Source organism: Hyla sarda, chromosome 6, assembly GCF_029499605.1.
Source record: "Hyla sarda isolate aHylSar1 chromosome 6, aHylSar1.hap1, whole genome shotgun sequence".
Lineage (NCBI taxonomy): Eukaryota > Metazoa > Chordata > Amphibia > Anura > Hylidae > Hyla > Hyla sarda.
The window spans coordinates 43,286,703-43,314,235 of record NC_079194.1 but is presented as its reverse complement, the minus strand read 5'-3'; the positions used below and the strand labels follow the sequence as shown (position 1 = coordinate 43,314,235).

The 27,533-nt window shown below is 45.7% G+C and overlaps 1 long non-coding RNA gene across 1 annotated transcript; it reads left to right on the top strand.

The window, feature by feature from the left end:
- Positions 1-14,326: 14,326 nt before the first annotated feature.
- On the top strand, positions 14,327-19,566 carry LOC130275505 (uncharacterized). The gene is made up of 4 exons (XR_008844802.1): positions 14,327-14,859; positions 15,943-16,015; positions 18,338-18,410; positions 19,494-19,566. It is a non-coding gene; the product is annotated as an uncharacterized LOC130275505 (long non-coding RNA).
- Positions 19,567-27,533: the final 7,967 nt, after the last annotated feature.

Here is a 27,533-nt window from a genome sequence, read left to right as displayed (position 1 = left end):
GGATGTACATTGGTGATAGAGGGGTGTTGGGGGTGTAGAGGAGTGTACGTGGGTGACAGAGGAGCGCAGAGTAGTATACATGGATAACAGAAGGGTGTAGGGGTGTACATTGGTGATAGAGGGGTGTAGAGGAGTGTACATGGGTGACGGGGGAGCTTAGAGGAGTGTAAATGGGTAACAGATGGGTGTAGAGGGGTGTACATGGGTGACAGAGCGGTGTAGAGGAGTGTACATGGGTGACAGAGGGGTGTAGAGGAGTGTACATGGGTGACAGAGGGGTGTAGAGGAGTGTACATGGGTGACAGAGGATCATAGAGTAGTTTACATGGGTGACAGGGGGACATAGGGGGTGAAAGAGGGGTGTACGGGGTGATAGAAGGGTGTACACAGGTGACAGAGGGGTGTTGGGGGTGTAGAGGAGTGTATGTGGGTGACAGAGGAGCGCAGAGTAGTATACATGGATAACAGAAGGGTGTAGGGGTGTACATTGGTAATAGAGGGGTGTAGAGGAGTGTACATGGGTGACGGAGGAGCTTAGAGGAGTGTAAATGGGTAACAGATGGGTGTAGAGTGGTGTACATGGGTGACAGAGCGGTGTAGAGGAGTGTACATGGGTAACAGAGGAGTGTAAAGGAGTGTACAGAGGTCTACATTACCATTACTTGATTAACTGTTGTATATTATATAAAATATGTTACGAAAATATATATTATATTTTAAGTTCCTTTTTCCACTCCTTTTTCCATAATTCCTGAGATAAGTAGTTCTGGCCCTAGAGTGTTATATATATTAGCGTCTGTAGCATGTATCAGGAACATGTTATCATACCTGTGTCTTTTTTACAGAGGACTGATGCCCGGGGAATAGGTGAACGTGACATATACCCCCGTCAGCTGCAAGAAAGGAACCACGACACAGGTAATTAATATTTATATTAATTACTGATAACAATCAGGCTAGATGTAAAATCTAGACCTGCAGACATGTCATAGTCTTTCCCGTATACATGAAGATATATGTGTTTTTAATAAGCATATCGTCTATGGACAGCTTTATATATAACACAACCATATCTCAGGTACAGAGATTAGGAACATTCATGATCCTTATTCTCTGTTTTTTATTTGTAGGAATCCCCTTTTTCAATATTTAATAGAAGTTTACTTTAGACCAGTGTTTCCCAAACTTTTTCACCTCGGGGCACCTGATAAAGGATATAGGGAAATGGATATATACCAAAGGGTATCCTAATGATAAAGGATATCGCCAATGATAAAGGGAATGTATACATATATTATACTATTCCTCCTTCCTTCCTTCCTTCCTTTTCCAAGTGTTAACAACTTACTATTGTTTCCCTTTGTAGATGTACGGTTTAAGTAATTCCCAACACAGGGTTAATAATACAAAGGTTTATTCACTAACACACTATATAACTTTAGCTAACATATATACATATCCGTATAATATCAATGTATCTCAGTGTATACAACAATGGCAACTTCAATACATTAACATTATACTAGTCACATTACAATTTAACCCAATACAATATCTTACCCACCCACCTAATTACACACCAATACACTCACACCGGCGCTCAATCCAGAAAAGCTTTCTGTCCCTAAGGCTATAGGAGTTAGTGATAGTAATGAGAGGGTCAGTGCTTGAACAGGGAGAGAAGGGGTTTGTGAGTCTTGGGATAGGAAGGATAGGGTTAGACTGTGGAGTGGAGGTTACTAAGAGAGGGAAGTTGGGGCAAAGTTATAGGTTGCAGGGAGGAAAGAGGATGAGATTACTAAGAGAGGGAAGTTGGGGCAAAGGTAGAGGAGGAAAGAGGGTGCCCAGGATTATACTTAGCAGATTATCGGAGTGTTGGGAGATGAGGCAGGACAGCAGTCTATATTTCTTGGGCCTGGATCCTCAGTGCCTCATGGAGTTGTTCCCGTGTTGGTGGCTGCCTCTCAAGATGACTCCTTCCCTCCCATTCAGCTTGGTATATATATCTAGCGTTATACAATATCCTAAGACCCTCCTATCTGGCCAGATATCCCCAGGCACCAACACAGGTTTGGTGGGCCCATACCAGAAACAATGCCACCTGTGCTTTGGCCTCTCTATGAACTGGCCAGATATCCCAAGGCTACCATGATACATATAGGAGACAGGTTAGGCCAGAATGTTTTACAACACATCCCAAAATATGCCCCTGGTCTAATGACCATTATATTGCATTTTATGACATGCCCCAAGTCATGTAAGAAAGGTCATTTATAGGGCATAGGCTGATGTGCGATAGATTGATATAAATATGATGATATGACACTTCCCTTCACAATCCCCCTGTTGTCGGGAACTCGACAATGCAATTTGGGAAGTGTCATATTGGGATGTATTTACCTCGTCAACCCTGTATGTTGTTGGTAATGGTCCAGGATGGAATGAAGTATAATTTTACATTTAGGTACTTAGACACCACCCATTTCCACAGGTGCACTTTTACTGCCAGTCACCATAACCCACCATCTCTATCCACAGAACACACAGTCTTTGCATTGATCTTCCTTCTTCTTTGTTGGGTCTAGATTGAAGTCCTTTTAATATGAGTCCTAACTTTGCCCGGACATTTTCTGTGTCTGTCAACAGCCTATCCTGATGTTGTCTCCATTTAAGTTTATCTGGTCAGACTCAGGAATGGCCTCATTAATTTAACAGCAGAGTCTTTGAGTCAATCTGGGCAGCTTTAACCTTGGCTTGTTACCCAGTCAACATGACAGTCCATAGTGCTGACACATGCGGCACCACCTTGGTCCTCAGGTGTCATTAGCGCAGACTGGCATCTTTACGACTTGTTGCAGGCATGACTCTTTTTTTAAAGCTTCTCCTTGTCACTTTGATTGAAGTAGGGATTATCACCGGTTTGGTAGTCTCCATGGACAGATAAGCAGGTCTTTACCAAGGCAGATCAGAGCTCCTAAGTAGTGGGGAATGTCTCAGTACCTAAGGCCTAATTTTGGGGAGGAATACCACCGTCCATTCCCCTGTTGCTGACACTCAATCCATCCCTTATGAACCATACCATTCTGAGGGTTGAAGTGGCAATTACCTTGAATAGTGTGGGTACCTTACCTGTCCCTATGGGTCCAAACACACCTACAGTACACTCGGACATAATGGGGACTACCCACACACACACCCATATATCTTTAAAGAATATTTAAAAACAATACACCCAACCCAAGTCAAACAATGGTTATTTACTCCGGTACACATAGAGACTCATGCCAAATAGCATTTCTGGTCTACACATCCAAAAACACGTGGGTCACAAACCCTTGTGTAATTGGGCTGTAAATGTATGCACACCCATGTAGGTGGTCACCCATTTACACCTAGAGTGTCTATATGTACTCTTTAAAGTAAGAATGCAACATAGATAAAAATAATATAATTAACATTTACAATAGATTAATAGATATCTTCAAGTATGTAATATTTTGGGGCCGCAGGACTGTATCAGTATAATGTCCTTGACCCCTGTCTACGCAAAAGTTCATGATGCTGTGTCTGACCGTGCTGTAATTGGTCAGCCAGCCTCTTTGTTCTTCTGTAAATTAAGAAGAGTCCTATATACATGAGGGCAACCAGGATTAGGAGAATGATGATTGGATGAATAAACAAGTTAAAGAAAGATGTGGCTTTTGGGCTGTATCCAAAAAGGCTCTCCCACCAGGACACAGAAGAGTCTCTTTCTAAAGCATGCACAACCCCTGTAATCTTGGTTGTGTCATGTTCTAACTGGATAGTGGCTTGACTCTCCGTCTCTCTCAGCTTCTGCACAATCTTCTCTTCGCTGCTAAAATCTAAAAGAAGACGCTTTAATTCTGTGCCGAAGCCGAGAGGAATCTTCTGAAGCCTCACTGGGGTGTCAGGGCGGATGTCGAGTCTCTTCTCTGGAGTGATTGGAGTTCTCCCTTTTTGATCAGCTACATCAATTCCTAGAACGGGATTAAGGGTACAATATGCTCCTGGGAGGAGTTCTCCTCTTTCGGTGCAGTTAGTGGCATAAACAGCATAAGATGCATTCCCTGTTTGGTACCAACACCAATATCCCTGACCCAGATATTTAAGGTTGGAAGAAGGGATTAAGTTTGCCTTCATCTCACAAGACCCCTCAGAATTCCAACATTGGTGTCTAAGCACCCGGTCATACCTATCTTGACAGAGGATAGCATCCTCTCTCTTCCAACATCCTTCTGTATCAAACAGATAAGGATGGCCGGCCTCATAAGTTAGAATATCTGAGGAGAGTTGTGGATGAAGTACAGTTTGGTTGCTCACTACCACCCCCAGATTGATAGTATTAAACCCCATCCTGATACTACCAGAGGTGGGCACCAGGGATGATGCGGTACAAGTAAAATTATAACAACCGTGCCACTGAGTTACCCACCATTTAGTATGGTTTACAGCAAAAGAGGGGATGAGTGTGCTCACTTTTCGAAGGAGGTTAAATGGATAGTGGCCGTGGTACAAAGAAGATACAATATTTTTCAGGTTGCCTGAGAGTTCACTTTGGACCTGCGTACATGCCAGGCCGAGCTGAGCTTTGTCTTGCTCCTCTAGAAGACCCACAACTAACCTTCTAAACTTCTCTCGTAGAGCAGAAGACAGAGAGGTTGTAGCATCTATGTGCGAATGTTGTAAACCCTCCAAAATGTGGTTTACATCAAGCTGGGTCTTAAATCCTTCACTGGCATGTCCCGCCAGATCCCCAAGTTTGCTCCGCAGGACTTCCAAGTCTATTGTGTTTAAGGCCCCTATTCCCATAGCTCCTCCTCCTAGACCCATAGCAATCAAATCTCTTTTCCCCCGGTATGTCCTGTATCTGAGTACTTGCCCTGCCTCTACCCAACCTTTTAACATGTCAATTTGATTGCTAACAAACTCCTCACAACGGTGATCCCACTGATCCACCCTAAAATCATTTACAGAAATCCTCCAGGTATACAATGTAAACTTGGCTTCTGTAAGTATCGTCCATGGTGACGATAACTGAGGAGTTATAGGATCTGCCAATCTATGGGTAGGGGCATTGCAAGGGTATGTATGTAATTCTACCGGTTGGAGATCCTCTGTGTCTGAAGGGACTCTGACTACCGTTACACATATCTGCCCCTTTCCTTTAAACCGATACCACTGATCATTGTCACCTGCCTGTAGAGCCACATCACGAACAGGTGTGGTTCCAGAGAGGTAGACCCACTGAGTGAAAGTCCAGCACCCTTCATCTGCCGCCTCACAATATGGCCATTCAAACATCCCATCTATGTTGATATTGAGGTTAATATCTTTACCGTGTGGATCCCTCCAATCTGAGGATACATATATGTTCCGGTATTCCTCAGTCATAGGGGTGCCATCCATCCATACATCGATTATAGGAGAATCTACACCATTACATACGATGTCCCACCTCCAAGGGTTGGCATCTGAAATTACCATTTGTGTATCAGGCCCCCAATGGGCATAGGTGATGAAATAATATCCTGTCACCTCTGGTACACAATTATCTCTCATAATGGTTATCATAAAAGATCGTATGGATGGTGATCCCTTCACCTGAGTATACCTGGGGCTTTTTGCATCGGTCCTGACTTTTAGGACCTTTGCACGATACAGGCCTTTGAGCTGTAAGGAGCCACCTTTATCGTTCCAAAGCACCTGTCCGGTCTTACTACAATTTAACTTCAACATCAACACACTGGTTTGCAGAAAGTCAGTGGGGACATGGCCTTGTGGATAACTTGATTCCCTAGTTATCAACATCTGAGAGTCTCTCAACATACAATATGCTTTCAGAGTACCCATGACTGGCACTGGTCTATCAAAATATGTCCTTTCCCTTAGATCCTCCCGTCTTTCCGAATGTGAAAAGACAACCTTTAGGATATACCAACCATTGTACTCTGCCCCCGTGGCATCCTCTGGACTCAGGATACCTTCCCTGGTGCATAGTACCTCAGTTGTATTCCTGACCGCATCCCCATAGGGGTGCAAATATGGGCTCTTAGAGACCCACCTAGTGGATCTAATGGGAGTTGGATCGGAGTCTATGTAGTACTTGTACTCTCTTAAGCACAGGTCATGCAAATCATATTGTAATGCTGAGGTGTTCTCTGCAGGGGAGTAATGCTGGACTACACCATCAGCAAACCCATCTCTCTGGAAACCATATACATACCAATGTCCTGGTGTAAATACAAAATTAGTGTATGGCTCTAATATTTTACCCTCTAGACATTGCACCATTAGTAAGGGGCTAGATATTGATGTATCAGTGTTCTTACCTCTGTCATCGTGTCTCTCACTGTGGGTGGTTTGGTCTGCTAGGGTCCTGATCACTAATACCATAATTAGGAAAACCTTTAATGTCTGTTTCCATCTGGATCCTGTCATCTGGTAAGGGATAAGTTATTTAACATGCCTATCCTTACCACCTGAGTCTATATGTGTGTATGTAGAATTGAAAAGCTGGAACCACCTTGACTCATATATCTACTCCCCCCCTTCCCCAACTTATATTGTGTGGTATTAAGTTGGGGAGGCTTGGGTGGCTTTTGCCTGGTCGATGTGGATCCAAAAGGTTGCCTGCCTTCTATGTGATTTCTTTTTCGCAGTCATCGGTCTTTGCACTTTTAGCATTGTGTCGCCCATTGCCTCCAGGACCTGATATGGTCCCTCCCAGTTTGCATCCCAGGGTCCAGCCTTACGGAACACCTTGACCATAACCATATCACCTACAGAGGGCATGGGAGTCTCCCCCTGTAGATACGGTTTGTGCATTCTTATTGCTGCATGTGGCAGTAACTCCTTCAGGTTCTGTTGAACCTGTTGGAGAAACACATCTCTGGCAATGGCGTTTTTCATCGGTTCCGATATTTGTGGCTCATTAGGAAAGCAGAGCGGCATCTTGCGCCCTGTCATGAGCTCGAAGGGTGTTACACCGGTGGTGGATGATTCCGAGGCTCTGATTCCCATAAGCACAGCTGGGAGAGAGGCTACCCAAGAGGAACCCCTTTCCATCAATGCCTTGGATAGTCGCATTTTGATGGTACGGTTCATCCGTTCCACTATGCCTGCAGACTGGGGATGGTAAGGTACATGAAACCTCTGGTTTATGTCCAAAAGTCCACAAAGAGATTTCATTACCTTGCCTGTGAAATGGGTCCCCCGGTCAGATTCAATCACTCTGGGCATCCCCCATCGTGACAGAACCTGCTCCCAAAGGACTCGGGCAGTAGTGGTGGCTGTGTCATTCATGGTTGGGATCACTTCTACCCATTTGGAGAAGACATCCACAACCACTAGTGCATAGCGGCACTTACGACTGCCAGCTGGCAGTGGTCCTATGAAATCAATTTGTATTGACGACCACGGTCCATCAGCTGGAGGAACACGTTGCAACACTGGCTTAAGGGCTGGAGCTCTTGGATTTATCTGGGCACACACCAGGGATTGTTGGGTGACTTCCTCCACCGTTTTGGACATTCCTGACCAGTATAATTTGTCCTTTAGAAGGGACAGAAGCTTATCCCGGCCAAGGTGTCCCAACAATTGGTGGTTAAGTCTTGTCAGCTCTGCTTGCAGATGCTGTGGGACCACAGGCAGAGGGAGTTGATGGGTGCCAGTGTCATAACACAAGATTCCCTGACAAATCCTCCAGGGATCCTGTGGGTTGGTAAAATGTGCTGCCAGAAGAGGATCCTTTGACTGTTCCTCTTCAAATGACACTGGGCCCTCCTTGAGACCTTTCTTTCTCACAGCAACCTGGTATGAAGGATTGTCCTGGGCATCTGGTTCCCTCAGGACTCCTTGCACTGCAGCCAGTTTGGCCAATTCATCAGCCTGATTGTTACCCAGGACCAAGGGTCCATCCCCTCTCTGGTGTGCTGGGATTTTAATGAGTGCAGCCTCTCCAGGATGTGCCATTCCCCATTCCCACAATTCTTTCAGGACAGTCACATGAGCCAAGGGTTTGTTCTGGCTGTCGACAAACCCTCGTCTTTTCCATGTGTCCAGGTGCAGGGTGAGGGATCGAACTGCATATGAGCTGTCACTATATATAGTACGATTCCCTTGGGGCTGAAGGAGGAGGGCTTCTTTGATAGCCTCCAGCTCAGCCCGCTGCGCTGACAAGTGGCCTGGCAACCTGACAAGGCTCTGGTTACCTGTGGTCTCATCCAGCACAGCAAACCCTGTCACATGGGTGCCATCCAAACAAAAGCGAGAGCCATCAACAAAGATGATTCTGTCATCCGGATGTGATGTTGTCCTGAACAGTTGGGGAGCAGTGACGTGCATTGGTTGTCCACAGTCATGTTCAGTCCCTGTCATATTCAACAACTGGGACAAAACATACCTTGCCTTTTGTGTCACGGTCAGATTCCTTCCACTCAAGTCCATGATCCACTTCCCGAATCTCTGTTGTGAGACTCCAGGGAGGGTATCACGAAGCAAGAGGGCTAAAGGTGAATGTGGAGTCTGAACAGTGAGGGGCTTGAAGCCTACAATATGCTCAGTTGCTTTAACTGCATAATGCACGGCTGCAAGTTGCTTGGCACACTCATCAAACCCTCTTTCAACTGGTGAAAGAAGCCTGGAGAAGTATCCCAGTGGTCTATACTCTGATCCTATTTGTTGAAGCAGGACCGCCGAGATAGACTCTGCACCAGCATGGGCCTGAATTGCCATTTCTCCTTCAGGGTGAGGGGTTGCTAAGACTGGGGCCGAGGAGAGGTCTCTTTTCAGAGTTGAAAATGCCTCTTCCTGTGGTTCTGACCAGTCTTTCAAGGAAGGTTCTTCCCCTCTGAGAAGTTCATAAAGGGGCTTCGCTTTTGCAGCAAAATCCTCTATGAACTCTCTCATAAAGTTGGCTACTCCCAGGAACTTGCGCAGGTCCTGAAGAGTGCCTGGTCTGGGTAGTTTCACCATGGCTTCCATGCGGGCAGCCATGATGCCTTTGGCTCCATGGGAAATTTGGACGCCAAGGAAGGTTACTTCTGACCTAGCCAAGTTTGCCTTGTGAGGGTTCAGTTTGAGCCCTGCTTGGACCAGGAGTCCCAGCAGTTCCCTCAACAGAGCCAAGTGCTCTTCCATGGTCTCTGTGTGAAGGAGCAAATCATCTACATATTGCAGCAGACATTCTGGCCGTGAAAACACACTTAGTACGGCCGCCAATGCCTGGTGAAAATATGTAGGGCTGCTGTGAAACCCCTGAGGGAGTACACAAAACATGTACTGTTTGTCCCCCACAGTGAAAGCAAACTTGTACCTACAGCTCTCTGTCAGTTCAATGGAAAAGAACCCGTTGGCAACATCAATGGTCGAGAATATGCGACTTTTGCCGCTTATTCTTGCCATTATGTCGGGAGTCTGTGCAACTACTGGGGCAGACATGGGGGTGTATTTGTTAAGGACTCTTAGGTCTACAGTCAACCTGAAAGAATTAGTGTCCTTCTTTTTCACCGGCCAGAGGGCATTGTTGCATTTAGAATTGCCCTCTATGACCATGCCCCTTTCTTTCAAATCCTGGACTGTGTCCAGTATTGACTCCATTGCCTCTGGTGGAAAACGGTATTGTCGTTGAGGCGGTGGGTCTGGCCCTTGGATGTCCACCTGAACACCTACCATTTTCCCACAGTCATTTTTACTTTGGGCCCACAAACCTGGATGCTCATACACAATGGGTTCAAGGTCTATGTTATGTGAGACCTCTGGCCATTTGTGTTCCAGCATGTTGGTAGAATTTTCAATTGCAGGCAGGGGTGGTCCCAGACACTGGCGTTGTATGACACACACCTTTGCTTGTCTGGGGCCCCTCCACACAATGCAGTTTGCCAAATCAATGATCCATCCGTTCTGTGTCATTATATCGGTACCAATGATGTTATCAGAACCTGGGTAATACCACATTGGGATCTTCAGTGTCATATGTCTGGCAATCTGGATGACAACTTCCTCTATTCTGTGGGCTCTCACCCCCCCTTGTTGGTGATCAAATCCGATCACCACACACTGAGGGCTGTTGGGGTGTAGATCATGTTTCACATTAGTAATGGAAATTTCCGCACCAGTGTCAAGCATGATCTTAGTGTCCTGATTTTTTATTCTGGCTTCAATGTGGGGTCTCCCTGAAGAATCCAATATGATGTCACATATTGGAGCCAGATGTTTAGGGATCCCTGACCGTCAGTCAAGGTGCACCAAACTCCCAGTAGGTACTTTTGTGGTACATACTGCCACTTGAGAATGTTCAGCTGGAACATTCTCCATAGCTTCTAACCTTAACGAGTTTTCAGCTGGTTTGCTTGGGACATTTACAAGTGCAACATGTCTAGTTTGCCATTGTAAATTCTCCAAATTTTTTTCTGTCTGTACCCCATGTTGTTTGACATAATTGGGTTTCACTTTGAAACCGTTATTATTGCCAGTTTTATCGTGGGCAATTGTTTTGAAGGAACTTTGTGGACAGTTCCTTTTCATGTGCCCATATTGCAGACACAGGAAACAACGAATGTGTCCTGACTGCTTGTTTTCCAATGGTGGAGCTGTGGGGTAGACAGGTCTGTATGGCTTAGCATGGTGTCTACGTGCTTCCTGAGATCTAAAAGGGACATTCCCACGCTCCCTAATTTTTACAGACTTTCTATTTTGCAGCAGATCTCGTCTGTACTGGTCAATAATCATAGCTGCATCCGTGAGTGAAGATTCTTTCGCTGCACTTAACCGGATCGCAGTTTCCAGGTAAGGGAATCTTTCCACAAACATACGCACCATGCCTTGTGGAACTCCTCTACCTTGATCTTTTGTTACCTTCCTGTACATTGCTTCAAACCTTCCACACAGAGACAAGGGCTCATCATGTATGGTGGGTTTGAATTTAGTCAGGATATCCGGGGTAACATCCCAATGGCCAGTTGCTAATTTCATAAGTATTGAAAGGCGTTCTTCCTCATTATGAAATTTGCCATTTTTGGGGTCCATTTTCCCTGTTGCCTCATACCTCTGGATAAGGTGTGTAGGCAACCACAATTTAAACAACTCCATGCGATTTTGTGGGGCCACTGAAAACTTGTTGCAATGCCCCTCAAAAATATCGCATGAGGTAAATGGATCTACATTGGGATCATAACTAGGGATCTCTTTGCAGATCTTTAACAGGAAATTTATCCTTTCCATACCGTTGTGGTTAGGATAAAATTCCGGCACCCTTCTTGTTTGCCTTGGTAGGCTGGAAGCTGAGTTTACAGTTTCCCATCCGCTACCAAATAGCACACTTGTTCCCTCCCTATTACAGGGACTGTTATCCATATTCTCCATAGGTGTTGGAGGATATGATAACCCACGCTCCACCTGTCGCCTATCATCCAGACTTGGAGATTGAGGTAGTCGACCCCCATCAGGCACTGGAGCCATTTCTCCTGTCTCCCCCTCTGCCAACTCCGTAACACAGACGTGTTTCCTTGGCAAGGGCAACTTGCTATGTGCACTAGGCCGAGACAGATTAGTGATGATCTGCTGCAGGTTAGCAATCATCTGCGACTTTGCAGCCAGATCTTCCTTAAGTGTTGCTATCATTGTATCAGTAGATGTCATTCTATTTTTATACTGATTGATCTCAGTGTACAATTGAAGAAGCTCTTTGTCCATGTCAGAGCAATACCTCTCCTGGTCAGAGAGTTTTGATTCCAACATACAAATTTCCTTGCCGCTTTCAATTGTACACTGGGCTTCTTCTTCTAACTGGTATTCCAGTGTACACACTTGTTTAACCTTATCTAAGCAGCTATGGCAGTGATAATTATGTATATCAGCTACCGTGTCTGCCTTCCTGTTAGCAGCAATTGTTTCACTGTGTTCAGGCTTCCAAATGGTGTCCTCAAAGCAATACACTAGCTTTGCCAACATCTTAAGCCGTTTAGAAGTTTTGTTCAGAACACATCTTTTGCTAATATGCATTTTATCATATTTATATGCTTGATCTAATAAAGCGGACCATAACATTTCTGCTGATTTGTATGCGGTGGGGGGTATAGGGTCAAAACTACTATGTTGTGCTAAATCTTTTAGTGTGGAAAAGTCCATACTCACGTTTTCCTTTGCCATCTTGGTTAGTGTTGTCCTTCTCGTCCCTTTCGTGCTGCTTGAAAAAGGTCCTTTTCTTCCGGAACGCCTTTTCCCGACCAGCTGGACGTCACCTTAGGAACACTACCGTCTATGGTTGAAAGTATGTGTATGGAATTCTTTTACTTAGTGAATCGTTCGCCGTTTTACCCGCAAAGGAAAAAAAAATTGTTAACACCTTAGAAAAAAAATTAAACAAATAGGTTCGCTGTTCCTAAATATATTCCTGTGTCCTGTTTTAAATAAAACTATGCTATCTGTCCAAACTTCAAGGTCTAGACGCACAGTATAACATAACACTTCCCCGTGTACGTATGTTACCTGTCCACGCCTCTCCGCCTATCTTCGTTCACAATATAACACAATCCTACTAAAACAACAACACAAAGAAATAAATAAAAAACAGTCGGGCCGGGCTCGCCAATGATAAAGGATATAGGGAAATGGATATATACCAAAGGGTATCCTAATGATAAAGGATATCGCCAATGATAAAGGGAATGTATACATATATTATACTATTCCTCCTTCCTTCCTTCCTTCCTTTTCCAAGTGTTAACAACTTACTATTGTTTCCCTTTGTAGATGTACGGTTTAAGTAATTCCCAACACAGGGTTAATAATACAAAGGTTTATTCACTAACACACTATATAACTTTAGCTAACATATATACATATCCGTATAATATCAATGTATCTCAGTGTATACAACAATGGCAACTTCAATACATTAACATTATACTAGTCACATTACAATTTAACCCAATACAATATCTTACCCACCCACCTAATTACACACCAATACACTCACACCGGCGCTCAATCCAGAAAAGCTTTCTGTCCCTAAGGCTATAGGAGTTAGTGATAGTAATGAGAGGGTCAGTGCTTGAACAGGGAGAGAAGGGGTTTGTGAGTCTTGGGATAGGAAGGATAGGGTTAGACTGTGGAGTGGAGGTTACTAAGAGAGGGAAGTTGGGGCAAAGTTATAGGTTGCAGGGAGGAAAGAGGATGAGATTACTAAGAGAGGGAAGTTGGGGCAAAGGTAGAGGAGGAAAGAGGGTGCCCAGGATTATACTTAGCAGATTATCGGAGTGTTGGGAGATGAGGCAGGACAGCAGTCTATATTTCTTGGGCCTGGATCCTCAGTGCCTCATGGAGTTGTTCCCGTGTTGGTGGCTGCCTCTCAAGATGACTCCTTCCCTCCCATTCAGCTTGGTATATATATCTAGCGTTATACAATATCCTAAGACCCTCCTATCTGGCCAGATATCCCCAGGCACCAACACAGGTTTGGTGGGCCCATACCAGAAACAATGCCACCTGTGCTTTGGCCTCTCTATGAACTGGCCAGATATCCCAAGGCTACCATGATACATATAGGAGACAGGTTAGGCCAGAATGTTTTACAACACATCCCAAAATATGCCCCTGGTCTAATGACCATTATATTGCATTTTATGACATGCCCCAAGTCATGTAAGAAAGGTCATTTATAGGGCATAGGCTGATGTGCGATAGATTGATATAAATATGATGATATGACACTTCATTGGTGATAGAAGGGTGTAGAGGAGTGTACATGGGTGACGGAGGAGCTTAGAGGAGTGTAAATGGGTAACAGATGGGTGTAGAGGGGTGTACATGTGTGACAGAGGGGTGTAGAGGAATGTACATGGGTGACAGAGGGGTGTAGAGGAGTGTACATGGGTGACAGAGGATCGTAGAGTAGTATACATGGATAACAGAAGGGTGTAGGGATGTACATTGGTGATAGAGGGGTGTTGGGGGTGTAGAGGAGTGTACGTGGGTGACAGAGGAGCGCAGAGTAGTATACATGGATAACAGAAGGGTGTAGGGGTGTACATTGGTGATAGAGGGGTGTAGAGGAGTGTACATGGGTGACGGGGGAGCTTAGAGGAGTGTAAATGGGTAACAGATGGGTGTAGAGGGGTGTACATGGGTGACAGAGCGGTGTAGAGGAGTGTACATGGGTGACAGAGGGGTGTAGAGGAGTGTACATGGGTGACAGAGGGGTGTAGAGGAGTGTACATGGGTGACAGAGGATCATAGAGTAGTTTACATGGGTGACAGGGGGACATAGGGGGTGAAAGAGGGGTGTACGGGGTGATAGAAGGGTGTACACAGGTGACAGAGGGGTGTTGGGGGTGTAGAGGAGTGTACGTGGGTGACAGAGGAGCGCAGAGTAGTATACATGGATAACAGAAGGGTGTAGGGGTGTATATTGGTAATAGAGGGGTGTAGAGGAGTGTACATGGGTGACGGAGGAGCTTAGAGGAGTGTAAATGGGTAACAGATGGGTGTAGAGTGGTGTACATGGGTGACAGAGCGGTGTAGAGGAGTGTACATGGGTAACAGAGGAGTGTAAAGGAGTGTACAGAGGTCTACATTACCATTACTTGATTAACTGTTGTATATTATATAAAATATGTTACGAAAATATATATTATATTTTAAGTTCCTTTTTCCACTCCTTTTTCCATAATTCCTGAGATAAGTAGTTCTGGCCCTAGAGTGTTATATATATTAGCGTCTGTAGCATGTATCAGGAACATGTTATCATACCTGTGTCTTTTTTACAGAGGACTGATGCCCGGGGAATAGGTGAACGTGACATATACCCCCGTCAGCTGCAAGAAAGGAACCACGACACAGGTAATTAATATTTATATTAATTACTGATAACAATCAGGCTAGATGTAAAATCTAGACCTGCAGACATGTCATAGTCTTTCCCGTATACATGAAGATATATGTGTTTTTAATAAGCATATCGTCTATGGACAGCTTTATATATAACACAACCATATCTCAGGTACAGAGATTAGGAACATTCATGATCCTTATTCTCTGTTTTTTATTTGTAGGAATCCCCTTTTTCAATATTTAATAGAAGTTTACTTTAGACCAGTGTTTCCCAAACTTTTTCACCTCGGGGCACCCCTTGGAAAAAACTATTTTCGCAGGGAATCCATACCAAAGTGGACGGGTAAAAAGGTAGCAGAAAGGTGAACATGGGTAACAGGAGTGTCGAGGAGTGTACATGGGTGGCAGAGTGGTTTAGAGGAGTGTATATGGGTGATAGATGGGTGTACATGGGTGACAGGGGGTGTATGGGGTGACAGAGGGGTGAACATGGGTGACTGAGGTGTGTTGGGGTGTAGAGATGTGTACATGGGTGGCAGAGTGGTTTAGAGGAGTGTATATGAGTGATAGATGGGTGTAAATGGGTGAAAGGGGGCTTAGGGGATGACAGAGTGGTGTATATTGGTGACAGAGAGGTGTTGGGGATGTAGAGGAGTCTACGAGGGTGACAGAGGAGCGCAGAGTAGTATACATGGATAACAGAAGGGTGTAGGGGTGTACATTGGTGATAGAGGGGTGTAGAGGAGTGTACATGGGTGACGGAGGAGCTTAGAGGAATGTAAATGGGTAACAGAGGGGTATAGAGGAGTGTACATGGGTGACAGAGGGGTGTAAAGGAGTGTACATGGGTAACAGAGGAGTGTAGAGGAGTGTACAGAGGCCTACATCACCATTACTTGATTAAATGTTGTATATTATATAAAACATTTAGATAAAATATTTTACAAAAATATACATTATATTTTAAGTTCCTTTTTCAACTCCTTTTTCCATAATTCCTGAGATAAGTAGTTCTGGCCCTAGAGTGTTATATATATTAGCATCTGTAGCATGTATCAGGAACATGTTATCATACCTGTGTCTTTTTTACAGAGGACTGATGCCCGGTGAAAAGGTGAACGTGACATATACCCCCGTCAGCTGCAAGAAAGGAACCATGAAACAGGTAATTAATATTTATATTATTTACTGATAACAATCAGGCTAGATGTAAAATCTAGACCTGTAGACATGTCATAGTCTTTCCCGTATACATGAAGATATATGTGTTTTTAATAAGTATATTGTCTATGGACAGCTTTATATATAACACAACCATATCTCAGGTACAGAGATTAGAACATTCCAAAATTGACGAGTAAAAAGGTAGCAGAAAGTGGAACATTGGTAACAGCAGTGTCGAGGAGTGTACATGGGTGGCAGAGTGGTTTAGAGGAGTGTACATGGGTGATAGATGGGTGTACATGGGTGACAAGGGGCGTAGGGGGTGATAGAGGGGTGTACATGGGTGACAGAGGTGTTGGGTGTGTAGAGGAGTGTACATGGGTAATAGGGGAGCATAGAGGAGTGTACATGGTAACAGAGTAGTGTAGAGGAGTGTACATGGGTGTCAGGGGGGTGTGGAGGAGTGTACATGGGTGACAGGGGGACATAGGGGGTGAAAGAGGGGAGTACGGGGTGATAGAGGGGTGTACATAGGTGACAGAGGGGTGTTGGGGTGTAGAGGTGTGTACATGGGTGGCAGAGTGGTTCAGAGGAGTGTATATGAGTGATAGATGGGTGTAAATGGGTGAAAGGGGGCGTAGGGGGTGACAGAGTGGTGTACATTGGTGACAGAGAGGTGTTGGGGGTGTAGAGGAGTGTATGTGGGTGACAGAGGAGCGCAGAGTAGTATCCATGGATAACAGAAGGGTGTAGGGGTGTACATTGGTGATAGAGGGGTGTAGAGGAGTGTACATGGGTGACAGAGGAGCTTAGAGGAGTGTAAATGGGTAACTGATGGGTGTAGAGGGGTGTACATGGGTGACAGAGCGGTGTAGAGGAGTGTACATGGGTGACAGAGGGGTGTAGAGGAGTGTAAATGGGTGACAGAGGGGTGTAGAGGAGTGTACATGGGTGACAGAGGATCATAGAGTAGTGTACATGGGTGACAGGGGGACATAGGGGGTGAAAGAGGGGTGTACGGGGTGATAGAAGGGTGTACACAGGTGACAGAGGGGTGTTGGGGGTGTAGAGATGTGTACATGGATGGCAGAGTGGTTTAGAGGAGTGTATATGAGTTATAGATGGGTGTAAATGGGTGAAAGGGGGCAATGGGGGTGACAGAGTGGTGTACATTGGTGACAGAGAGGTGTTGGGGGTGTAGAGGAGTGTACGTGGGTGACATCGGAGCGCAGAGTAGGATACATGTATAACAGAAGGGTGTAGGGGTGTACATTGGTGATAGAAGGGTGTAGAGGAGTGTACATGGGTGACGGAGGAGCTTAGAGGAGTGTAAATGGGTAACAGATGGGTGTAGAGGGGTGTACATGTGTGACAGAGGGGTGTAGAGGAATGTACATGGGTGACAGAGGGGTGTAGAGGAGTGTACATGGGTGACAGAGGATCGTAGAGTAGTATACATGGATAACAGAAGGGTGTAGGGATGTACATTGGTGATAGAGGGGTGTTGGGGGTGTAGAGGAGTGTACGTGGGTGACAGAGGAGCGCAGAGTAGTATACATGGATAACAGAAGGGTGTAGGGGTGTACATTGGTGATAGAGGGGTGTAGAGGAGAGTACATGGGTGACGGGGGAGCTTAGAGGAGTGTAAATGGGTAACAGATGGGTGTAGAGGGGTGTACATGGGTGACAGAGCGGTGTAGAGGAGTGTACATGGGTGACAGAGGGGTGTAGAGGAGTGTACATGGGTGACAGAGGGGTGTAGAGGAGTGTACATGGGTGACAGAGGATCATAGAGTAGTTTACATGGGTGACAGGGGGACATAGGGGGTGAAAGAGGGGTGTACGGGGTGATAGAAGGGTGTACACAGGTGACAGAGGGGTGTTGGGGGTGTAGAGGAGTGTACGTGGGTGACAGAGGAGCGCAGAGTAGTATACATGGATAACAGAAGGGTGTAGGGGTGTACATTGGTGATAGAGGGGTGTAGAGGAGTGTACATGGGTGACGGAGGAGCTTAGAGGAGTGTAAATGGGTAACAGATGGGTGTAGAGTGGTGTACATGGGTGACAGAGCGGTGTAGAGGAGTGTACATGGGTAACAGAGGAGTGTAAAGGAGTGTACAGAGGTCTACATTACCATTACTTGATTAACTGTTGTATATTATATAAAATATGTTACGAAAATATATATTATATTTTAAGTTACTTTTTCCACTCCTTTTTCCATAATTCCTGAGATAAGTAGTTCTGGCCCTAGAGTGTTATATATATTAGCGTCTGTAGCATGTATCAGGAACATGTTATCATACCTGTGTCTTTTTTACAGAGGACTGATGCCCGGGGAATAGGTGAACGTGACATATACCCCCGTCAGCTGCAAGAAAGGAACCACGACACAGGTAATTAATATTTATATTAATTACTGATAACAATCAGGCTAGATGTAAAATCTAGACCTGCAGACATGTCATAGTCTTTCCCGTATACATGAAGATATATGTGTTTTTAATAAGCATATCGTCTATGGACAGCTTTATATATAACACAACCATATCTCAGGTACAGAGATTAGAAACATTCATGATCCTTATTCTCTGTTTTTTATTTGTAGGAATCCCCTTTTTCAATATTTAATAGAAGTTTACTTTAGACCAGTGTTTCCCAAACTTTTTCACCTCGGGGCACCCCTTGGAAAAAACTATTTTCGCAGGGAATCCATACCAAAGTGGACGGGTAAAAAGGTAGCAGAAAGGTGAACATGGGTAACAGGAGTGTCGAGGAGTGTACATGGGTGGCAGAGTGGTTTAGAGGAGTGTATATGGGTGATAGATGGGTGTACATGGGTGACAGGGGGTGTATGGGGTGACAGAGGGGTGAACATGGGTGACTGAGGTGTGTTGGGGTGTAGAGATGTGTACATGGGTGGCAGAGTGGTTTAGAGGAGTGTATATGAGTGATAGATGGGTGTAAATGGGTGAAAGGGGGCGTAGGGGATGACAGAGTGGTGTATATTGGTGACAGAGAGGTTTTGGGGATGTAGAGGAGTCTACGAGGGTGACAAAGGAGCGCAGAGTAGTATACATGGATAACAGAAGGGTGTAGGGGTGTACATTGGTGATAGAGGGGTGTAGAGGAGTGTACATGGGTGACGGAGGAGCTTAGAGGAATGTAAATGGGTAACAGAGGGGTATAGAGGAGTGTACATGGGTGACAGAGGGGTGTAAAGGAGTGTACATGGGTAACAGAGGAGTGTAGAGGAGTGTACAGAGGCCTACATTACCATTACTTGATTAAATGTTGTATATTATATAAAACATTTAGATAAAATATTTTACAAAAATATACATTATATTTTAAGTTCCTTTTTCCACTCCTTTTTCCATAATTCCTGAGATAAGTAGTTCTGGCCCTAGAGTGTTATATATATTAGCATCTGTAGCATGTATCAGGAACATGTTATCATACCTGTGTCTTTTTTACAGAGGACTGATGCCCGGTGAAAAGGTGAACGTGACATATACCCCCGTCAGCTGCAAGAAAGGAACCATGAAACAGGTAATTAATATTTATATTATTTACTGATAACAATCAGGCTAGATGTAAAATCTAGACCTGTAGACATGTCATAGTCTTTCCCGTATACATGAAGATATATGTGTTTTTAATAAGTATATTGTCTATGGACAGCTTTATATATAACTCAACCATATCTCAGGTACAGAGATTAGGAACATTCCAAAATTGACGAGTAAAAAGGTAGCAGAAAGTGGAACATTGGTAACAGCAGTGTCGAGGAGTGTACATGGGTGGCAGAGTGGTTTAGAGGAGTGTACATGGGTGATAGATGGGTGTACATGGGCGACAGGGGGCGTAGGGTTTGACAGAGGGGTGTACATGGGTGACAGAGGTGTTGGGTGTGTAGAGGAGTGTACATGGGTAATAGGGGAGCATAGAGGAGTGTACATGGTAACAGAGTAGTGTAGAGGAGTGTACATGGGTGTCAGGGGGGTGTAGAGGAGTGTACATGGGTGACAGGGGGACATAGGGGGTGAAAGAGGGGAGTACGGGGTGATAAAGGGGTGTACATAGGTGACAGAGGGGTGTTGGGGGTGTAGAGGTGTGTACATGGGTGGCAGAGTGGTTCAGAGGAGTGTATATGAGTGATAGATGGGTGTAAATGGGTGAAAGGGGGCATAGGGGGTGACAGAGTGGTGTACATTGGTGACAGAGAGGTGTTGGGGGTGTAGAGGAGTGTACGTGGGTGACAGAGGAGCGCAGAGTAGTATCCATGGATAACAGAAGGGTGTAGGGGTGTACATTGGTGATAGAGGAGTGTAGAGGAGTGCACATGGGTGACGGAGGAGCTTAGAGGAGTGTAAATGGGTAACAGATGGGTGTAGAGGGGTGTACATGGGTGACAGAGCGGTGTAGAGGAGTGTACATGGGTGACAGAGGGGTGTAGAGGAGTGTACATGGGTGACAGAGGGGTGTAGAGGAGTGTACATGGGTGACAGAGGATCGTAGAGTAGTGTACATGGGTGACAGGGGGACGTAGGGGGTGAAAGAGGGGTGTACGGGGTGATAGAAGGGTGTACATAGGTGACAGAGGGGTGTTGGGGGTGTAGAGATGTGTACATGGGTGGCAGAGTGGTTTAGAGGAGTGTATATGAGTGATAGATGGGTGTAAATGGGTGAAAGGGGGCGTAGGCGGTGACAGAGTGGTGTACATTGGTGACAGAGAGGTGTTGGGGGTGTAGAGGAGTGTACTTGGGTGACAGAGGAGCGCAGAGTAGTATACATGGATAACAGAAGGGTGTAGGGGTGTACATTGGTGATAGAGGGGTGTAGAGGAGTGTACATGGGTGACGGAGGAGCTTAGAGGAGTGTAAATGGGTAACAGATGGTTGTAGAGGGGTGTACATGGGTGGCAGAGCGGTGTAGAGGAGTGTACATGGGTGACAGAGGGGTGTAGAGGAGTCTACATGGGTGACAAAGGGGTGTAGAGGAGTGTACATGGGTGACAGAGGATCATAGAGTAGTGTACATGGGTTACAGGGGGACGTAGGGGGTGAAAGAGGCGTGTACGGGGTGATAGAAGGGTGTACACAGGTGACAGAGGGGTGTTGGGGGTGTAGATATGTGTACATGGGTGGCAGAGTGGTTTAGAGAAGTGTATATGTGTGATAGATGGGTGTAAATGGGTGAAAAGGGGCGTAGGGGGTGACAGAGTGGTGTACATTGGTGACAAAGAGGTGTTGGGGGTGTAGAGGAGTGTACGTGGGTGACAGAGGAGCGCAGAGTAGTATACATGGATAACAGAAGGGTGTAGGGGTGTACATTGGTGATAGAAGGGTGTAGAGGAGTGTACATGGGTGACGGAGGAGCTTAGAGGAGTGTAAATGGGTAACAGATGGGTGTTCAGGGGTGTACATGGGTGACAAAGGGGTGTAGAGGAGTGTACATGGCTGACAGAGGGGTGTAGAGGAGTGTACATGGGTGACAGAGGGGTGTAGAGTAGTGTACATGGGTGACAGGGGGACGTAGGGGTGAAATAGGGGTGTACGGGGTGATAGAAGGGTGTACATAGGTGACAGAGGGGTGTTGGGGGTGTAGAGATGTGTACATGGGTGGCACAGTGGTTCAGAGGAGTGTATATGAGTGATAGATGGGTTTAAATGGGTGAAAGGGGACGTAGGGGGTGACAGAGTGGTGTACATTGGTGACAGAGAGGTGTTGGGGGTGTAGAGGAGTGTACGTGGGTGACAGAGGAGCTCAGAGTAGTGTACATGGATAACAGAAGGGTGTAGGGGTGTACATTGGTGATAGAGGGGTGTAGAGGAGTGTACATGGGTGACGGAGGAGCTTAGAGGAGTGTAAATGGGTGACAGATGGGTGAAGAGGGGTGTACATGGGTGACAGAGCGGTGTAGAGGAGTGTACATGGGTGACAGAGGGGTGTAGAGGAGTGTACATGGGTGACGGAGGAGTGTAGAGGAGTGTAAATGGGTAAGAGATGGGTGTAGAGGGGTGTACATGGGTGACAGAGGGGTGTAGAGGAGTGTAGATGGGTGACAGACTGGTGTAGAGGAGTGTACATGGGTGACAGAGGGGTGTAGAGGAGTGTACATGGGTGACAGAGGGGTGTAGAGGAGTGTACATGGGTGACAGAGGGGTGTAGAGGAGTGTACATGGGTAACAGAGGAGTGTAGAGGAGTGTACAGAGGCCTACATTACCATTACTTGATTAACTGTTGTATATTATATAAAACATTTAGATAAAATATTTTACAAAAATATACATTTTATTTTAAGTTCCTTTTTCCACTCCTTTTTCCATAATTCCTGAGTTAAGTAGTTCTGGCCCAAGAGTGTTATATATATTAGCGTCTGTAGCATGTATCAGGAACATGTTATCATACCTGTGTCTTTTTTTACAGATGACTGATGCCCAACATATACCCCCATCAGCTGCAAGAAAGGAACCACGAAACAGGTAATTAATATTTATATTAATTACTGATAACAATCAGGCTAGATGTAAAATCTAGACCTGCAGACATGTCATAGTCTTTCCCGTATATATGAAGATATATGTGTTTTTAATAAGTATATCGTCTATGGACAGCTTTCTATATAACACAACCATATCTCAGGTACAGAGATTAGGAACATTCCAAAGTTGACGAGTAAAAAGGTAGCAGAAAGTGGAACATTGGTAACAGCAGTGTCGAGGAGTGTACATGGGTGGCAGAGTGGTTTAGAGGAGTGTACATGGGTGATAGATGGGTGTACATGGGTGACAGGGGGCGTAGGGGGTGACAGAAGGGTGTACATGGGTGACAGAGGTGTTGGGTGTGTAGAGGAGTGTACATGGGTAGTAGGGGAGCATAGAGGAGTGTACATGGTAACAGAGGAGTGTAGAGGAGTGTACATGGGTGTCAGAGGGGTGTAGAGTAGTGTACATGGGTGACAGAGGAGCGTAGAGGAGTGTACATGGGTAACAGAGGAGTGTACATGGGTGACAAGGGGACGTAGGGGGTGAAAGAGGGGTGTACGGGGTGATAGAGGGGTGTACATAGGTGACAGAGGGGTGTTGGGGGTGTAGAGGTGTGTACATGGGTGTCAGAGTGGTTCAGAGGAGTGTATATGAGTGATAGATGGGTCTAAATGGGTGAAAGGGGGCGTAGGGGGTGACAAAGTGGTGTACATTGGTGACAGAGAGGTGTTGGGGGTGTAGAGGAGTGTACTTGGGTGACAGAGGAGCACAGAGTAGTATACATGGATAACAGAAGGGTGTAGGGGTGTACATTGGTGATAGAGGGGTGTAGAGGAGTGTACATGGGTGACGGAGGAGCTTAGAGGAGTGTAAATGGGTAACAGATGGGTGTAGAGGGGTGTACATGGGTGGCAGAGCGGTGTAGAGGAGTGTACATGGGTGACAGAGGGGTGTAGAGGAGTCTACATGGGTGACAAAGGGGTGTAGAGGAGTGTACATGGGTGACAGAGGATCATATAGTAGTGTACATGGGTTACAGGGGGACGTAGGGGGTGAAAGAGGCGTGTACGGGGTGATAGAAGGGTGTACACAGGTGACAGAGGGGTGTTGGGGGTGTAGATATGTGTACATGGGTGGCAGAGTGGTTTAGAGAAGTGTATATGAGTGATTGATGGGTGTAAATGGGTGAAAAGGGGCGTAGGGGGTGACAGAGTGGTGTACATTGGTGACAAAGAGGTGTTGGGGGTGTAGAGGAATGTACGTGGGTGACAGAGGAGCGCAGAGTAGTATACATGGATAACAGAAGGGTGTAGGGATGTACATTGGTGATAGAAGGGTGTAGAGGAGTGTACATGGGTGACGGAGGAGCTTAGAGGAGTGTAAATGGGTAACAGATGGGTGTTCAGGGGTGTACATGGGTGACAAAGGGGTGTAGAGGAGTGTACATGGGTGACAGAGGGGTGTAGAGGAGTGTACATGGGTGACAGAGGGGTGTAGAGTAGTGTACATGGGTGACAGGGGGACGTAGGGGTGAAATAGGGGTGTACGGGGTGATAGAAGGGTGTACATAGGTGACAGAGGGGTGTTGGGGGTGTAGAGATGTGTACATGGGTGGCACAGTGGTTCAGAGGAGTGTATATGAGTGATAGATGGGTTTAAATGGGTGAAAGGGGGCGTAGGGGGTGACAGAGTGGTGTACATTGGTGACAGAGAGGTGTTGGGGGTGTAGAGGAGTGTAGGTGGGTGGCAGAGGAGCGCAGGGTAGTATACATGGATAACAGAAGGGTGTAGGGGTGTACATTGGTGATAGAGGGGTGTAGAGGAGTGTACATGGGTGACGGAGGAGATTAGAGGAGTGTAAATGGGTAACAGATGGGTGAAGAGGGGTGTACATGGGTGACAGAGCGGTGTAGAGGAGTGTACATGGGTGACAGAGGGGTGTAGAGGAGTGTACATGGGTGACAGAGGGGTGTAGATTAGTGTAGATGGGTGACAGAGGGGTGTAGAGGAGTGTACATGGGTGACAGAGGGGTGTAGAGAAGTGTACATGGGTGACAGAGGGGTGTAGAGGAGTGTACATGGGTAACAGAGGAGTGAAGAGGAGTGTACAGAGGCCTACATTACCATTACTTGATTAATTGTTGTATATTATATAAAACATTTAGATAAAATATATTACAAAAATATACATTATATTTTAAGTTCCTTTTTCCACTCCTTTTTCTATAATTCCTGAGATAAGTAGTTCTGGCCCTAGAGTGTTATATATATTAGCGTCTGTAGCATGTATCAGGAACATGTTATCATACCTGTGTCTTTTTTACAGAGGCCTAATGCCCGGTGAAAAGGTGAACGTGTCATATACCCCCGTCAGCTGCAAGAAAGGAACCACGAAACAGGTAATTAATATTTATATTAATTACTGATAACAATCAGACTAGATGTAAAATCTAGACCTGCAGACATGTCATAGTCTTTCCCGTATACATGAAGATATATGTGTTTTTAATAAGTATATCGTCTATGGACAGCTTTATATATAACACAACCATATCTCAGGTACAGAGATTAGGAACATTCCAAAGTTGACGAGTAAAAAGGTAGCAGAAAGGTGAACATGGGTAACAGGAGTGTCGAGGAGTGTACATGGGTGATAGATGGGTGTACATGGGTGACAGTGGGCATAGGGAGTAACAGAGGGGGGAACATGGGTGACAGAGAGGTGTTGGGTGTGTAGAGGAGTGTACATGGGTGATAGAGGAGCGTAGAGGAGTGTACATGGTAACAGAGGAGTGGTGTCAGAGGGGTGTAGAGGAGTGTACATGGGTGACAGAGGATCGTAGAGTAGTGTACATGGGTGACAAGGGGACGTAGGGGGTGAAAGAGGGGTGTACCGGGTGATAGAGGGGTGTACATAGGTGACAGAGGGGTGTTGGGGGTGTAGAGGTGTGTACATGGGTGGCAGAGTGGTTCAGAGGAGTGTTTATGAGTGATAGATGGGTTTAAATGGGTGAAAGGGGACGTAGGGGGTGACAGAGTGGTGTACATTGGTGACAGAGAGGTGTTGGGAGTGTAGAGGAGTGTACGTGGGTGACAGAGGAGCGCAGATTAGTATACTTGGATAACAGAAGGGTGTAGGGGTGTACATTGGTGATAGAGGGGTGTAGAGGAGTGTACATGGGTGACGGAGGAGATTAGAGGAGTGTAAATGGGTAACAGATGGGTGAAGAGGGGTGTATAAGGGTGACAGAGCGGTGTAGAGGAGTGTACATGGGTGACAGAGGGGTGTAGAGGAGTGTACATGGGTGACGGAGGAGTGTAAATGGGTAAGCGATGGGTGTAGAGGGGTGTACATGGGTGACAGAGGGGTGTAGAAGAGTGTAGATGGGTGACAGACTGGTGTAGAGGAGTGTACATGGGTGACAGAGGGGTGTAGAGGAGTGTACATGGGTGACAGAGAGGTGTAGAGGAGTGTACATGGGTGACAGAGGGGTGTAGAGGAGTGTACATGGGTAACAGAGGAGTGTAGAGGAGTGTACAGAGGCCTACATTACCATTACTTGATTAACTGTTGTATATTATATAAAACATTTAGATAAAATATTTTACAAAAATATACATTTTATTTTAAGTTCCTTTTTCCACTCCTTTTTCCATAATTCCTGAGTTAAGTAGTTCTGGCCCTAGAGTGTTATATATATTAGCGTCTGTAGCATGTATCAGGAACATGTTATCATACCTGTGTCTTTTTTTACAGATGACTGATGCCCGACATATACCCCCGTCAGCTGCAAGAAAGGAACCACGAAACAGGTAATTAATATTTATATTAATTACTGATAACAATCAGACTAGATGTAAAATCTAGACCTGCAGACATGTCATAGTCTTTCCCGTATATATGAAGATATATGTGTTTTTAATAAGTATATCGTCTATGGACAGCTTTATATATAACACAACCATATCTCAGGTACAGAGATTAGGAACATTCCAAAGTTGACGAGTAAAAAGGTAGCAGAAAGGTGATTATGGGTAACAGGAGTGTCGAGGAGTGTACATGGGTGATAGATGGGTGTACATGGGTGACAGTGGGCGTAGGGAGTAACAGAGGGGGGAACATGGGTGACAGATAGGTGTTGGGTGTGTAGAGGAGTGTACATGGGTGACAGAGGATCGTAGAGTAGTGTACATGGGTGACAAGGGGACGTAGGGGGTGAAAGAGGGGTGTACGGGGTGATAAAGGGGTGTACATAGGTGACAGAGGGGTGTTGGGGGTGTAGAGGTGTGTACATGGGTGGCAGAGTGGTTCAGAGGAGTGTATATGAGTGATAGATGGGTTTAAATGGGTGAAAGGGGACGTAGGGGGTGACAGAGTGGTGTACATTGGTGACAGAGAGGTGTTGGGGGTGTAGAGGAGTGTACGTGGGTGACAGAGGAGCTCAGAGTAGTATACATGGATAACAGAAGGGTGTAGGGGTGTACATTGGTGATAGAGGGGTGTAGAGGAGTGTACATGGGTCACGGAGGAGCTTAGAGGAGTGTAAATGGGTAACAGATGGGTGAAGAGGGGTGTACATGGGTGACAGAGCGGTGTAGAGGAGTGTACATGGGTGACAGAGGGGTGTAGAGGAGTGTACATGGGTGACGGAGGAGTGTAGAGGAGTGTAAATGGGTAAGAGATGGGTGTAGAGGGGTGTACATGGGTGACAGAGGGGTGTAGAGGAGTGTAGATGGGTGACAGACTGGTGTAGAGGAGTGTACATGGGTGACAGAGGGGTGTAGAGGAGTGCACATGGGTGACAGAGGGGTGTAGAGGAGTGTACATGGGTGACAGAGGGGTGTAGAGGAGTGTACATGGGTAACAGAGGAGTGTAGAGGAGTGTACAGAGGCCTACATTACCATTACTTGATTAACTGTTGTATATTATATAAAACATTTAGATAAAATATTTTACAAAAATATACATTTTATTTTAAGTTCCTTTTTCCACTCCTTTTTCCATAATTCCTGAGTTAAGTAGTTC